At 35.6% G+C, this 13,575-nt stretch overlaps 1 long non-coding RNA gene across 1 annotated transcript in view; it reads left to right on the plus strand.

Moving 5' to 3' along the window:
- LOC123568777 (uncharacterized) overlaps positions 1 to 13,575 on the plus strand; it is a 486,926-nt gene that overhangs the window by 459,820 nt on the left and 13,531 nt on the right. Inside the window, exon 5 of the long non-coding RNA XR_010581240.2 lies at positions 1,572 to 1,642. This is a non-coding gene — a long non-coding RNA (uncharacterized lncRNA). The remainder of the gene's footprint in view (positions 1 to 1,571; positions 1,643 to 13,575) is intronic.

Raw genomic sequence — 13,575 nt, forward strand, 5'->3', positions numbered from 1 at the left:
AAGATATTTACAATGGGGTAAAACCAAATTTACTAAAGGAGTTCAGGTACTGGCAAACAAAGGATGACAACTGTTTATGCCATCTTGTTTCTAGCACCTGAGATCAGTAAAGAATGATTTTCAAATTAGCACATACCCAAGAGAGCATAAGAGAACCTTCCATTGCTATCCACTGTAAACTTATTGTCATGTGTATAACCTCATTTTTGTTTATTGCCTTGATTTCTTCAAATTTTTATTTGTTTAATGATAGATATACCTATACACTAACATCAATGCTACAAGACAGGGAGTTTTGTTTCTACCCTTTGTTGATCTTTCAAGCTGACCACTTACACATGTATATCCCCTCGTAACTAAAACACACATGATATTGACTGCACTACAATTTCTGCCTCTACTCAACCATGTGGTTTCAGTGATAGTGATATTGTTTGGTTCTGTGTACCCACCCCAATTTCATCTCAAATTGTCATCTCCACATGTCGAGGGAGGGACCTAGTGGGAGGTGATTGGATTATGGGGGTGGTTCCCCCCATGCTGTTCTCATGACAGTGAGTTTTCATGAGATCTGATGGTCTAAAAATGTTCCACTTGCTCCTTACTCTCTCCTGCTGCCATGTGAGATGTGCCTTTCTTCCATGATTGTAAATTTCCTGAGGCGTCCCCAGCCATTCTTTCTGTACAGCCAGTGGAACTGTGGGTCAATTAAACCTCTTTTATTTGTAAACTACCCAGTCTCGGGTAGTTCTTTATAGCAATGTGAAAATGGACTAATACAGATAGCTTTAGTCTAGTTAATTTACATGATCTTCTCTCCTTACCCAGTGAATTGCTCTCAACAGTTGATCAAAGCCGGGCCAATGATAATTATTGCACAAGATTTGTTTTCTAATAGCATTGCAGGAGAAAAAGTATTTCATTTAAATCTGAGACTCAGGCTCCATCAATGATGACTGTGGATTCTTCCAGTGAAACAGAAACATGCATGCATGAGGTGTGCCCTCCAGAGAAATAGAAAAGTCTTGAGGGCATCCTAATCAATTTGTTCCTCCTCTTCTTACTATTTAGTTTTTAATCATTTCTTCAATTACATGTGATACGCTGATATCTTTCAATGAATTATCTTTCTTGCCAAAACAAGTTCTATCAATTTTTCTGTCATTTGCAATTCAAATTGCTATGGCTAACTTACATTGAATGACACCTCAAAGTACCTGCTTCACTGAAGGATTTGAGGTGGAAAAATCTTACTTCTCCATCTTCCTTTTTCTGTTTGGTGCAAACCTTCTGTTCTACTCCCCAGGTCGGGGTAGTGTTGAGAAAATTCTCCTTCTCTATTTGAGCTATTCAAAGAAAAGAAAAGTAATCTGGTAGGAACATGACAACTTGAACAAGCAATATTAACTGTGGTTATGTCTACTGTTCCTAGAAACATAAAAAAAAAAAATCTTTTTCATTCTCTTGGGATCAGTGTCTTGAATATATAGAAGAATAAAAGGCTCACTCTCCTCTTTCCATATTGGTAGTTGCACAGCAGGTTTAAAACCTATTTTTCTCTTGTTTTCCAGTAGTGACGTGTGTGAGGTTGGCTGAGTTATGGCTCATGGAATCTGTTTTGTGGAATTCACTCTTCTCACAGGTAGGTCAAAAAGAAAAAAAAAATGGTATGGATAAAGAGAACTTCTCCAATTGCATCTGATTGCAGTTGTATTCTCTAATTCAGATTTAAAAGAAAGTCTTCAGATGTGTGAGGACATTAAACCCTCAGTGACAAAGTTTACAGCATGATCCTCATTAAGTTCCCTGAATTTTATCTCTAAAGGCTAATGTTTAAGGCCAGGTAGAGAGAGGATTAATTGGCATTTCTGGCAACACAACAATATTAAAAGAGTTATCTATATTATCAGTTTAATATACACTCACAGATATTCAGGATTTTGTCCATGTTTTGATACTTTCTTCTCCTTCAATAGGAATCAAATATTTTTTAATTAATAAGAAAAGAAAAACACTATCTTTTTCCATGTTTTATATGGAAAAAGCAAACATCATCTATTTTCTATCACTCATCACAGAATCAGCAAATGTTTTCTGATCAGCCACTGTAATGTCAGGTTCTGTGTGCAGTGCTAGGAAAGAGATAAAACATATATGCCTGCCCTCAATGTGTTTAGCCTATTAACATAAGCCTATTAACTTTGATCAGAGATTTTTCTCTTTTATCAGAGATTTCTTTTAGGATACAGGGAAAATGTATTATACTTAATTGCTATAAAAATGTCTACTTATAATAGCAAGTATCTTACTATGGGTATAAAACACTGAAATGTCTTTTATGATATATTGATATTATAAAACATATGAGAGCACAGACTGGGCATTTGGCTGATACCTTTTCTCTAGAATATACTGGATAAGTGTCATTGCATGAATTATTTAATCTTTGAAGGCTTTGATCTTCTCATCTATAAAATGGGAGTAGATTTTGTTGTACAGATTAAATAGGCAAGCATATGTCCTGTAAATGTCAATGCAGACACTTATGCTAAGTGAGATCAGATGGAATGTTGGTGATTTTCCACTTAGGCCATGCATTCTGTGAAGTAATAGGATCCTCAAGTGAGTTAAAAATGGTTATTAAGAGCAAAAGCATCTTCCTATTTTGATGGGTAATGCACGAATATGCATATAGTATATAAAAAGATACACAGTTTATCTGTAGTACTCAAATTTCATAGGGGAGGTGATTGAGAAAACAATATTTAAAAAGGCTATTTATGTGGGGTGAATTTAAAATGTTGAGAAGCTGACCTAGGGAATAATCTAGTTTCTTCCTCGAATACTTATAAGACCGTGTGAATATTACTTCTTCTAGGTTCCATTTCTAAGATTTATGAGGGAATTCTTAATCAAGCTTTTCTTATCTACCTTATAGGGTTGTGGTGAAGATCAAATGATAATGTCTATGCAAATATTTTGAAGTATAAAAAGTCCTACACATTATCAGACATCATTATTGACTTTCTCCCTTATTGGGCAAAAATAAAATACAGTTCTTAAACAGAAAATACAATATCTCACTATTTGAGACAACTCATATTCCCAGCTTCTTTACAAACATAGGTGATGCTGGTGACCATTTTGAAATGTGGTTGTTCTACTTGACAGATTTAGGTATGTTATTAAATACACTTTAAAAGAAGACTGCCTATTTCTCAACTTAGGAAAATAGTGTAGGAAGCAACTCTCTTTTCCTTCAAGTACATCAGTTTTTACTTTTCAGGTCCTGTGTCCCATCCTACACTCCTCAAATCACACATATTATCCTTGAATGTCTAATGTAGTCTAGAACTGCTTGATCACCCAGATCATTTTTCTCTATTTCAGTATTATTTCTACTTTTATCTAGTTTGTTTATTCTCCAATCAAAAAAAAGTATTGAAGACCATTATTCGGACTCTGTCCTAGACATTGGATATACAATAGTGACTAGAACAGACAATATTCCTAGCCATATGATGCTAACAATGGTAAATTTTACATTAGTTAGGTGCTCCTGGAAAACAATAAAAATTAAGAAATCCTCTCATCCTTTCGTGTTTTCAGATAGGGCTACTACTATAAGGCACAATCCTGCCCCATATGAACTATGTGTATAAGATTCATGGATGCCCCATTGTTTACCTATGACAGGGCTAGACGCAGGCCCTCCAAATTTCCTTTCGTTCATAAATATTAGCTGAACTGCTTGCCTCCGTTGACCAATCTGGACAAAATAACTGCTATTTTGACTTGACCAAATTTTAGCTAGGTTTCTCTCCTTCTTCAAGACCCTGAACTTGAATCCACCTTCAGTCAGAGGCAGCCTACAACCCATCCTTTAGGACCTTCTTGAGAATAGCTGATCTTAGCATAAAAGAGTCTGTCATCTACCATCCTACCAAACAACTCTTTCATCCCACCCTCTGGCATCCATTGAGACTTCTTTACTGTTCCCTGTAAATGGAAAGCCCTTTTCTGACAAACCTTTCAGATCCTTCCAGTTCTCATGGTCAGAGTATTCCCTTCAATGAAATCATTCCCCCAATCTATTGCAGTAGTCTTCTTCTCTCCTATTGCTAATATATGTTTGAGTCTTTCCTACCCTCACTCTGGATTTTCTTTTGACAGTGGATGTGAATTATTGTGCATAATATTAAGTTATCCAATATCTAATCCTGAGCATAAAGTTTATAATGTTCTTTTGAAATTTAAGGAAGTTTGTGAGTATCCTCTAGTTTCATTTCTGCTCTCCGTTTCTAACAGGTGACACATGGGCATTTGACCTAGATGGAAAACAATGTAAATTTATTTCAAGGACAATATTATCAGATTGTGATGGCTATTGGGAATCCAGTATTAAGGGTTCCAACCCAAAATGCATTCTCTGGAAGAAATGATGATCTGACTACCAGTGGTTTTTTTGTTGTTGTTGTTTTAGTTTTTTTGTTTTTTTTTTTTTTGGTTTGGTTGGTTGGTATAGACTCACATGTGATTCATTTATACCATCCTCTATAAACCTCAATCCAGGTTTTTCCCAAATTATTGTATTAATTTCCATGACACGTTCATCTTATTTTTTAATTCCCATTGCCAAAACATATGGACGCTTTCCCCTATTTGACCTATTAGTTGCCTGGAAGCCTACCAGTAAGAATAAATCTCTCTCTCTCTCTCTCTCTCTCTTTCTCTCTCTCTTTCTCTCTCTGTCTCTCTCTCTCTCTCTTTCTCTCTCTCACACACACACACACACACACACACACATACACACACAGTTATTCCTCCTAGATTATCTGGATTCTTAGTCTTTGTTTATATGTTTCCTTCATGGTCTTGTTTTTTTGCAAATATAATAGATAAATTTGGCCTATTCTTCTCGGGTCAGGTAAACCCATTAAAGCCAAAAACAAAAACAACTTTTTGACCCACAACACATAACTTTTACTTCCAAGCAGCTATGTTGAAGATCACTTTAATTATCATCAGCTACTAACAACTATGTTATTCTTTTGACCTGAAATTTATAGCTGCTCAAAAACCTTAAGGTGATAACATAAAATGAAAGCAAGTGCCGATTTGAAATATGGAGGTTACAAATTGGGAATTTACAGCTGAAATCCACGTCTGTGCTGAAGCCAGTGGAAGTGAAGAAGGGAAATTGTTGTGGTAAAAATGAAAAAGTACAGAAGGGTGATATTTTTACTAATTAGTAAAAGAGCTTAAGTTTGCGTCTGCTTCTTAGTTTTTCCTTTTGCAATTATTTGGAATTTTTCTTTTTTTCAAAGAAAATGAATAACTTAAATATGAAGCAACATTTACAAAAGAGACAGAATGCTTTCATATTCTTGCAACTGTCTGTATGTAAAGATAACCAGGATTCAATAAGTTATAAATACAGATTAAATGAAGGACATGTGAAGATTACCTGGTATCCACTACCTTTTCACTTAATAAAGGTAAGGATTAGTGTTTTACAGCTTTGCACTGAAGTACACTTGGCTTTCCCTGAACCTCTTTTTCATTCTGAATATCACATTCCTTCAACATGAAAAATGGAATGACAGCAATAAAACTTTTTCTTTCTGTTTCTGCGATTTGCAGAACATCTGAGAATAGGGAGCCATCTGCTACTATCATGTAAACAGGCCAAAAGGACTGGGCAGAGGAGCACAAGTCTGGTATTGCAGCCACATCTGCTGGCCCAGATCTCAGCTGGGCTCCTGCCCCAGAGGTATGGAGGACCCAGGGACACCAATTCTGGCAAGTATTTTGGGGTCATGCTGGTGTTCTGCAGAACAAGGAACAGCTGTAAGGAGTAGGGGTGATACAGCAGGTTGTGAAATGAGATATGGGCTTATGTCAGAGTCATTAAGCATTTCTGATAAATGGGCTGCAAATTAATTGCTGGTTCTACTAATTAATTCATTTGAGTTGCTGAAATCCTCAGGCCTGGCTGTGGTTGTTAGCAGAGCAGAGTGATACTTCAGCATGGAGGGAATTTCTTTCTCCTTCAGCTAAAGAATTTGGATTTGGGCTTAGTCGTTGATGCAGCTTTCCAAAACATATCAACAATAAAAATATTAAATAATTCAAAAATACTTTTAATGCCTAGAAATATTTGAGTAGTGATTTTTGGAATCAGAAGAGTAATCAGAGTGCACATTCTCATAAATTGCTATTGGATGGCCTGTGGAATGTACCAAATGCAAGCAACAGGCCTACATAGAATTATCATAGTTTTAATTGGCTACGTATACACTTCTGCCCTAAAAGGGAAGCTAAGCCATCTAAAATGGCAAGATTAGGAGACTGTAACCATATGTTCCCACATACTTCAGAAATAAATTCTGAGGTTTTCGTATATATATGCACACACAAATATGTAGATATATATATCTATATATAAAAATACATACATGTGTATATATGTGCATTATGGATTTGTATATATATATACACATACATACATACACATAACTTTTTTCTTATTTTAAATGAGAATTCTTTCGTAAGAGGAAAAAATATTTTTCTCCAATATGTGTCAATGTATCTCAATGGCTTGGTATTATATAAAGGAAATTTAAAGCATATATTTTATATACATAATCAAAAATCCCTTATACTTATTTAAAAATAACTATAAAAGCATCTATTTTTAAATAGATGCTTTAAAATATACTTAAATTTTAAAATGTATTTTCTACATTAATTTAAATTTTAATAATTTAATTTAAAATATATTGTCTACTTTTTTCTTTTTAATTTGATTAGACAAATAATATATGTACATTTTTGTGACGGGTCTCACTCTTCTGTCACCCAGGCTATAGTGCAGTGAAGCAATATAACTCACTGTTTTTCTCTAAAAATCGAGTGCAGAAATAGATTCGAAATTGAGAGTCCCTGAACCCTCACCTTTTCATAGAGATAAGCATAGAGATAACCGTAAATTATAGAGATAACCATAAATTATGCTTTCATAGAGATAACCGTAAATTATTATGCTTTATTAAACAAATGTGGAATTAAAATTTATATAGTTTTGGAATATGTGTATACTATGTACATGTATACAGCACAAATATATTTATATGTGTTACATACTATGCTTTTCCTTGTGCTCATTTAATAGTATTTTTAATCATCTTCCCATGTCCATTGATTTAGCTATCTTTTTAATGGCTTTAAAATACTTTTATAGATAACCATGATATTTTAAATTAAAACCCGTAAATGGGCATTCAGATATTTTCCAACTTTTTATTGTCACAAACAATTGTTTCAGCTGGGAGTGGTGGTTCACACCTGTAATCCCACCACTTTGGGAGGCCAAAGTGGGCAGATTGCTTGAACTCAGGAGTTCAAGACCAGACTAAGCAACATAGGGAGACCTCGTCTCTACAAAAAGTATAAAAATTAGCCAAACGCAGTGGTAGGCCCCTGTAGTCCCAGTTACTTGGGAGGCTGAGGTGGGAGGATTGCTTGACCCCAGGGGGTGAAGGTTGTGGTTGTGATAAGCAGAGGTCATGCCACGGGACTCTAGCTTGGGCAATAGAGTCAGACACTGTCTGAAAACAAAAAACAATTCTTTGTTGATAATCTTAATACATAACATCTGTATAAATGTGTATGCTATTTCTTTTGAATAAATTGCTGAAAGTAGAATGTTCTGCAAACATACATGCACGTAATTTTAATATTCAGTCACCAACTGATATTGTTTTGTTTAACGAGTTAGAACAAAAAGGTGACAGAAGTGATAAAGTGAAAGCAGTTAAAATAGGAAGTAATGATATTTTGTAACAAAATATGCTTGCCATCCATTTTTAATGCTCTTTATTAATTGTGATTAACTTTATCTGAATACTGACTTCCCTTAAAAGTGTGTGTTAATTATTACCTATTGAATAGGCACCATCATTTAAAGGTGGATGTGTGGTATGTAACATAGAGGACCAAAAGGGTGAGCTCAATGTAAAAGTTTTGAATAGTTATTAGGCACATAAATGCAAAGATTGGGAAAATTAAGATATCCTGGCCGGGCTCAGTGGCTCATGCCTGTAACCCCAGCACTTTGTGAGGCCTAGATGGGTGGATCACGAGGTCAGGAGATCAAGACCATCCTGGCTAATATGGTGAAACCCCGTCTCTATTAAAAATACAAAAAAAATTATCTGGGCATGCTGGCGGGCACCTGTAGTACCAGCTACTAGGTAGGCTGAGGCAGGAGAATGGTGTGAGCCTGGGAGGCAGAGCTTGCAGTGAGCCTAGATTGTGCCACTGCACTCCAGCCTGGGCGACAGAGTGGGACTCCATCTCAAAAGAAAAAAAAAAAGATACCCTTCCAACACCTAAATTATTGACCATATTTCCATTGGATTTTAGCTAACAAGAAATAATTGGTTTTTTTGTTTGTTTTTTCTTTTTTGAGACAGAGTTTTGCTCTTGTCGCCCAGGCTAGAGTGCAATGGCGTGGTCTCAGCTCACTGTAACCTCCATCTCCTAGGTTCAAGCGATTCTCCTGCCTCAGCCTCCTGAGTAGCTGGGATTACAGGTTTGGCTATGTTGGCCAGGCTGGTCTGGAACTCCTGACCTCAAGTGATCTGCCAGCCTCGACCTCCCAAAGTTCTGGGATTATAGGCGTGAATTGCTATGCCTGGCCAAAATGAGTTATTTTAAACAAAAAGTAAATCTAGCTAAACTCACTTCAAAAAACAAACAAAAAACTTTAAAAAGTCTACACTGGCAGATAATTGGTACTGAAATAAGGTGATAGCCTTGCAGGAGAACTAACAATTGTTCTGGGAGAAATGGATACAAACAAGAGTATTTCTGCTTTATTTTATTTTATTTTTTTTGAGACAGAGTCTCGCTCTGTCACCCAGGCTGGAGTGCAGTGGTGTGATCTTAGCTCACTGCAAGCTCCACCTCCCAGGTTCACACCATTCTCCTGCCTCAGCCTCCGGAGTAGCTAGGAATACAGGCACATGCCACCACACCCAGCTAATTTTTTGTATTTTTAGTAGAGACGGGGTTTCACCGTGTTAGCCAGGATGGTCTCGATCTCCTGACCTCGTTATCCGCCTGCCTCGGCCTCCCAAAGTGCTGGGATTACAGGCGTGAGACACCGCGCCCGGCCTCTGCTTTATTTCTTAACCTGAGTAGTCAATCCATCACTCTCTTATATGTGCATGAAAATGTACCTTTCTGGCTCTTCTCAACTTTGCATAAAATATTTAAAGTATTCACAAGTCATATCAATAAAATGTAGCTTATGGAAATGTTTTATAATTATGTGTAAGATCAGTACAACCAGACATTTATTTAAGGACATGTATTTAACAGAGGAAAAGGACATCTTTCTGTCTAGCATATCTATGTTTTTTGTCCTTCTTTTGTTCTCCATAGCTAGTTACTGGACACTAGCCATCAAAAAACCAATTGACTAATTATTCACAACTCAGGAGGCATGAATGCTTTTTAGATTTTCAAGATTACTATTCCATTTCCTAATCAAAAGCAGCTGGATGAAATTTTCCCAGGGGACATTAACTCCTAAATTTTCCAAAGTAGCACCTGGAGACTTAAACTAGCCTCAGTATTTTTCAAGCACTGTATTGTTTTGATCTCATCTGTTATTTAAATGATCTAAAACTTTATGCTCTTGTGTTGCAAGTTGATAAATATGCAAGAATATTCAAAAAAAAATAAAAATAAAAAAATGTTGTCCAAAGATCAAATTACTGAAATTCCAGTATATGGTCCCCAGGAAAAGATATTCTTTTCCTAGTGACTCTGCTTATACAACTAAAAGTTTTATTTACCTAATATGTCTCTTGAATTGGGTGCTTAAAAATCTCTTGATGTCACACAAAGTACAATAATTTAGCTACTTTGAAATAATACAAAGCCAGGTTCAAATTTCAGCCCTGTGAATTATTAGTTATATGGCTTTGGGCAAGTTATCATAACCTCTTTGTACCTCAGTTTTGTTCTTTATTATGTTTGGGCCTGTGAAATAAGTTGAAGACAAAAACACTTTTTTTCAATTTAACATGAAAATAATATTCTTAGTTTGGAAATTAACAAATTTGCTTAATGTATCCATTCTATTAAGAAATAGGATTCATCTGGGTCCTAATTTATTTGCAGCATATATAATATATCTCTAGATAAATGATTTTGATGACACATCAAAATCTTCAGTTTTAGTATATTAGAAGAAATATCCAATTTTAAAAACTAGTTTATTTAACATACAGCCTTTCTGAATTCAACTGTTGAATTTGTATTGCCAGGGTTTCCTATTTATAGAGCTAAATATAATGCTTTTACATATAATAATAAAATCCTCAACATTTATTATGCAATTTTATTATCAGACATTCTGTGAGTTTCATATTTTACTAACTCACCTTGTGAGGTTAGCTATCATCATGATTCCTGGTTTCCAGATGAGAAAATTGAGAAACAGAAACTTTTTGAAACTTACCCAAGTTTATAGTTAGTGCATGTCAAAGTCATGTTTCATTCTCAGGTGTACTGTTTCCTTAGCATAAGCCTTAGTCATTAGGCTTCTTTGCTCACTTTTACTGAGACTAAAGGAGTTGTATTTTTAGCAAGTTTAAACGTACATCATTGATTATTGGAATCATATTTTCCACTGACTTTTACCTGTCTATTTTTTTTTTAGAAATGTCTACTTACGTGTGCTATTTATTCAAATTGAGACACAAATTAAACATTCCCAATTGAGTTACATTATCATAAATTTTTTAACTGGGTAAACAATTCCTTTAAAAGCCTATAGAAAGAACTTTAAAACCCATCAATTTTGACAAAAGCAATGTTTCACAAAATGTATTCCATGAAACACTAATACCACGTAAGTATCTGTTTGGGATTTCCAGGTCGAATAACTTTGGCCATTTCCGCCCTTTGACTGAAGTTCATAATGCAAATGTTTTAATTATCAAATTAAAGATATTAAAAGTCTTAAAGCAGAGAAGTTTAATCCAACATTTTCTAAACTTGGTTGACCAGAAAACCTTTAATAAATGAGTATCCTGCTTCTAAGCATTCTGTAGCATATATTCAGGGAAATGCTAATTTATGCAACCCATTATGACAGGGGAATTTGAATTCTTTGACACATGCTTTGCATTCTGTTTTGAAGACCCCAAAACTCAGAAACATTTTCTGTTTCCACTTTCCAGCCCATATTTGAAATCAACAGTTCCACTAATAATCACGAGTCCTTGAGATAATCACACATAGGCTATTATTTGCTGATGACTGTGCCCCATCAGATATGTAAACACACATGGCCCAATGCAAGCAACATGAAGACAGTCTTATGGCATCATGATGCACACTGGCAAATCGATAAAGAAAGGTTTATAAAATAAGAATACTGAAAATTGAAAAATAAAAAATACACCTTGGATATGCAACAGTTCCCAATCCTGTATATAGTCATAGGCAAAATCAAGTAAAAAAAACCCCACCTCCGCAGCCCTCCAAAAACATGTGATAATATTTTCGAAAGAACGGTGATCAACCTATAGCTTGTGCACATAAGACATTCAATAAATATTTGCTGAGTGAATGAAAGTAAGAATGAAACAGGCTTTGAAACTCTAATACAATATACTGAGCAGCTACAAAGTCCACAAACAACAGGGCTGTTTTTATATTCTCTAAGTATGGAACAGCCTATTAATCTCTTCATTGTTACCTACCTGTGGAGTTTTAATCGTTATCAGTAACATCATCTCATTACAGGAAGCCCATTGGTATATAAAGCCTGGAGGAAAACTTATACTTGTTCTTGTTTTATAAAAATATTTTATAAAACGCCATACCTGTCAAGGTATTTTTTTCCATAGCATATGACTGCCCTTACATTTCTCAGTGCTGATAATCTGCTTTTTGAAATTATCTTTACTTTTGAATTATCTCTACAATTTTTTCTACTTTTTAGACTTTTACTCTGTTCTCTTCAGACACGTCACCACAGGGAATCAGATTCCTTTTCCTCTCTTCGTTTTCTTATACTCTTCCTCTCACTCTCTCCTGTTCCTTTTCAATGTGGTAATCCCAATTATTTACAAAAGAAAATGGTTTGCAAATGTTTCTCTTGAGTTAGACATGACTTTAACAAAATGTTGCATCAGACATTTTTAACGCCTGCAGATTTTTGGGTTTTTTTCTATTTAAATAGCCCACTGACAATTGAAAAAGAAAATCCAAAAAACACTTGTAGTCCATTCTAAAGCCAGTTCCGCTTCCACCCTGTCTCTGGAACTCTGTTGGCTCTTTCCAAAGAACTGCTCTTATTACATTCTAGAACCTGGTGTTATTTTCAATTACAAGTCACAGTTCTAGGAATTGAATTGTCCCATTCTCAATTTTCTCACGTGAACTAGTCATCTACAGAAGTAGAGTCAATATAAGCTCTAGCGGACCCATTTTGAGAGAGCTAAGCACTAGCACTTACCTACTGTCCTTCGGCAGGCAACTAGTGGGATTAATTATATTGAAAAATCTGTGTCCCAATAAGAGATGCCTTGCAGCCCTTTTATGCTTCTGCTTAACATATTAGTAACTCTAGTCAATGATATTTTCAAAGACCTAAATTGCACTTCCTTTTACTTAACCTAACCTCTTGATTATTTCTCTTCTATCTCTGCATTCCAGAATTTCTGGAGTCTCCATGTACTTTCAAAATTCCTGGACTCCTTAAAACACAGGGTCCCCTAAAGGATAATACTTCCACTACATTTCTCTTGAATATATGCTGTTCATTATCCTACAACTCATGGGCTTGAAGGAGTATCGGCAAGTACCCAGATATACTTAAGGGTCTATCACTACTCCTTCTATATGTGAAAAACAAGAGAAAGAAAAGAAAAATTAATGTCTATGAGTATCTTTCTATATATATAGACAATCTTTGTGGTTCTCATTTGTGTCATTGACTGTTAATTTGAACACCATTTCTTACACTTGGAAAACTTTGTGACCTATCTCACAATTCTCTTCCTATAGCAAGTCCTACCATTGTATCTTCCCAGACATTAAAACCTGGACCTACTTGAAGCCAACTTGGTAGCATGTTGCCAGGTTAAGATGTCAAAAACTGAACATCTTTCACTTGGTATTCTATTATTATTGAGACGAAGTTTTGCTCTTGTCACCCAGGCTGGAGTACAGTGGCACGATCTCGGCTCACTGCAACCTCTGCCTCCCGGGTTCAAGCAATTCTCCTGCCTCAGCCTCCCAAGTAGCTGGGATTACAGGTGCCTACAACCATGCCCGGCTAATTTTTTTTTTTTTTTTTGTATTTTCAGTAGAGATGGGATTTTGCCATGTTGGCCAGGCTTTTCTTGAACTCCTGACCTCAGGTGATCCACCTACCTCAGCCTCCCAAAGTGCTGGGATTACAGGCGTGAGGCACCACACCCAGCCAGGTATTCCATTATTATCATAACTTGAAATTTCTTTATTACCCTATTTTTCTATGGCAAGCCT

Source organism: Macaca fascicularis, chromosome 14 (assembly GCF_037993035.2).
Source record: "Macaca fascicularis isolate 582-1 chromosome 14, T2T-MFA8v1.1".
Taxonomy (NCBI): Eukaryota; Metazoa; Chordata; class Mammalia; order Primates; family Cercopithecidae; genus Macaca; species Macaca fascicularis.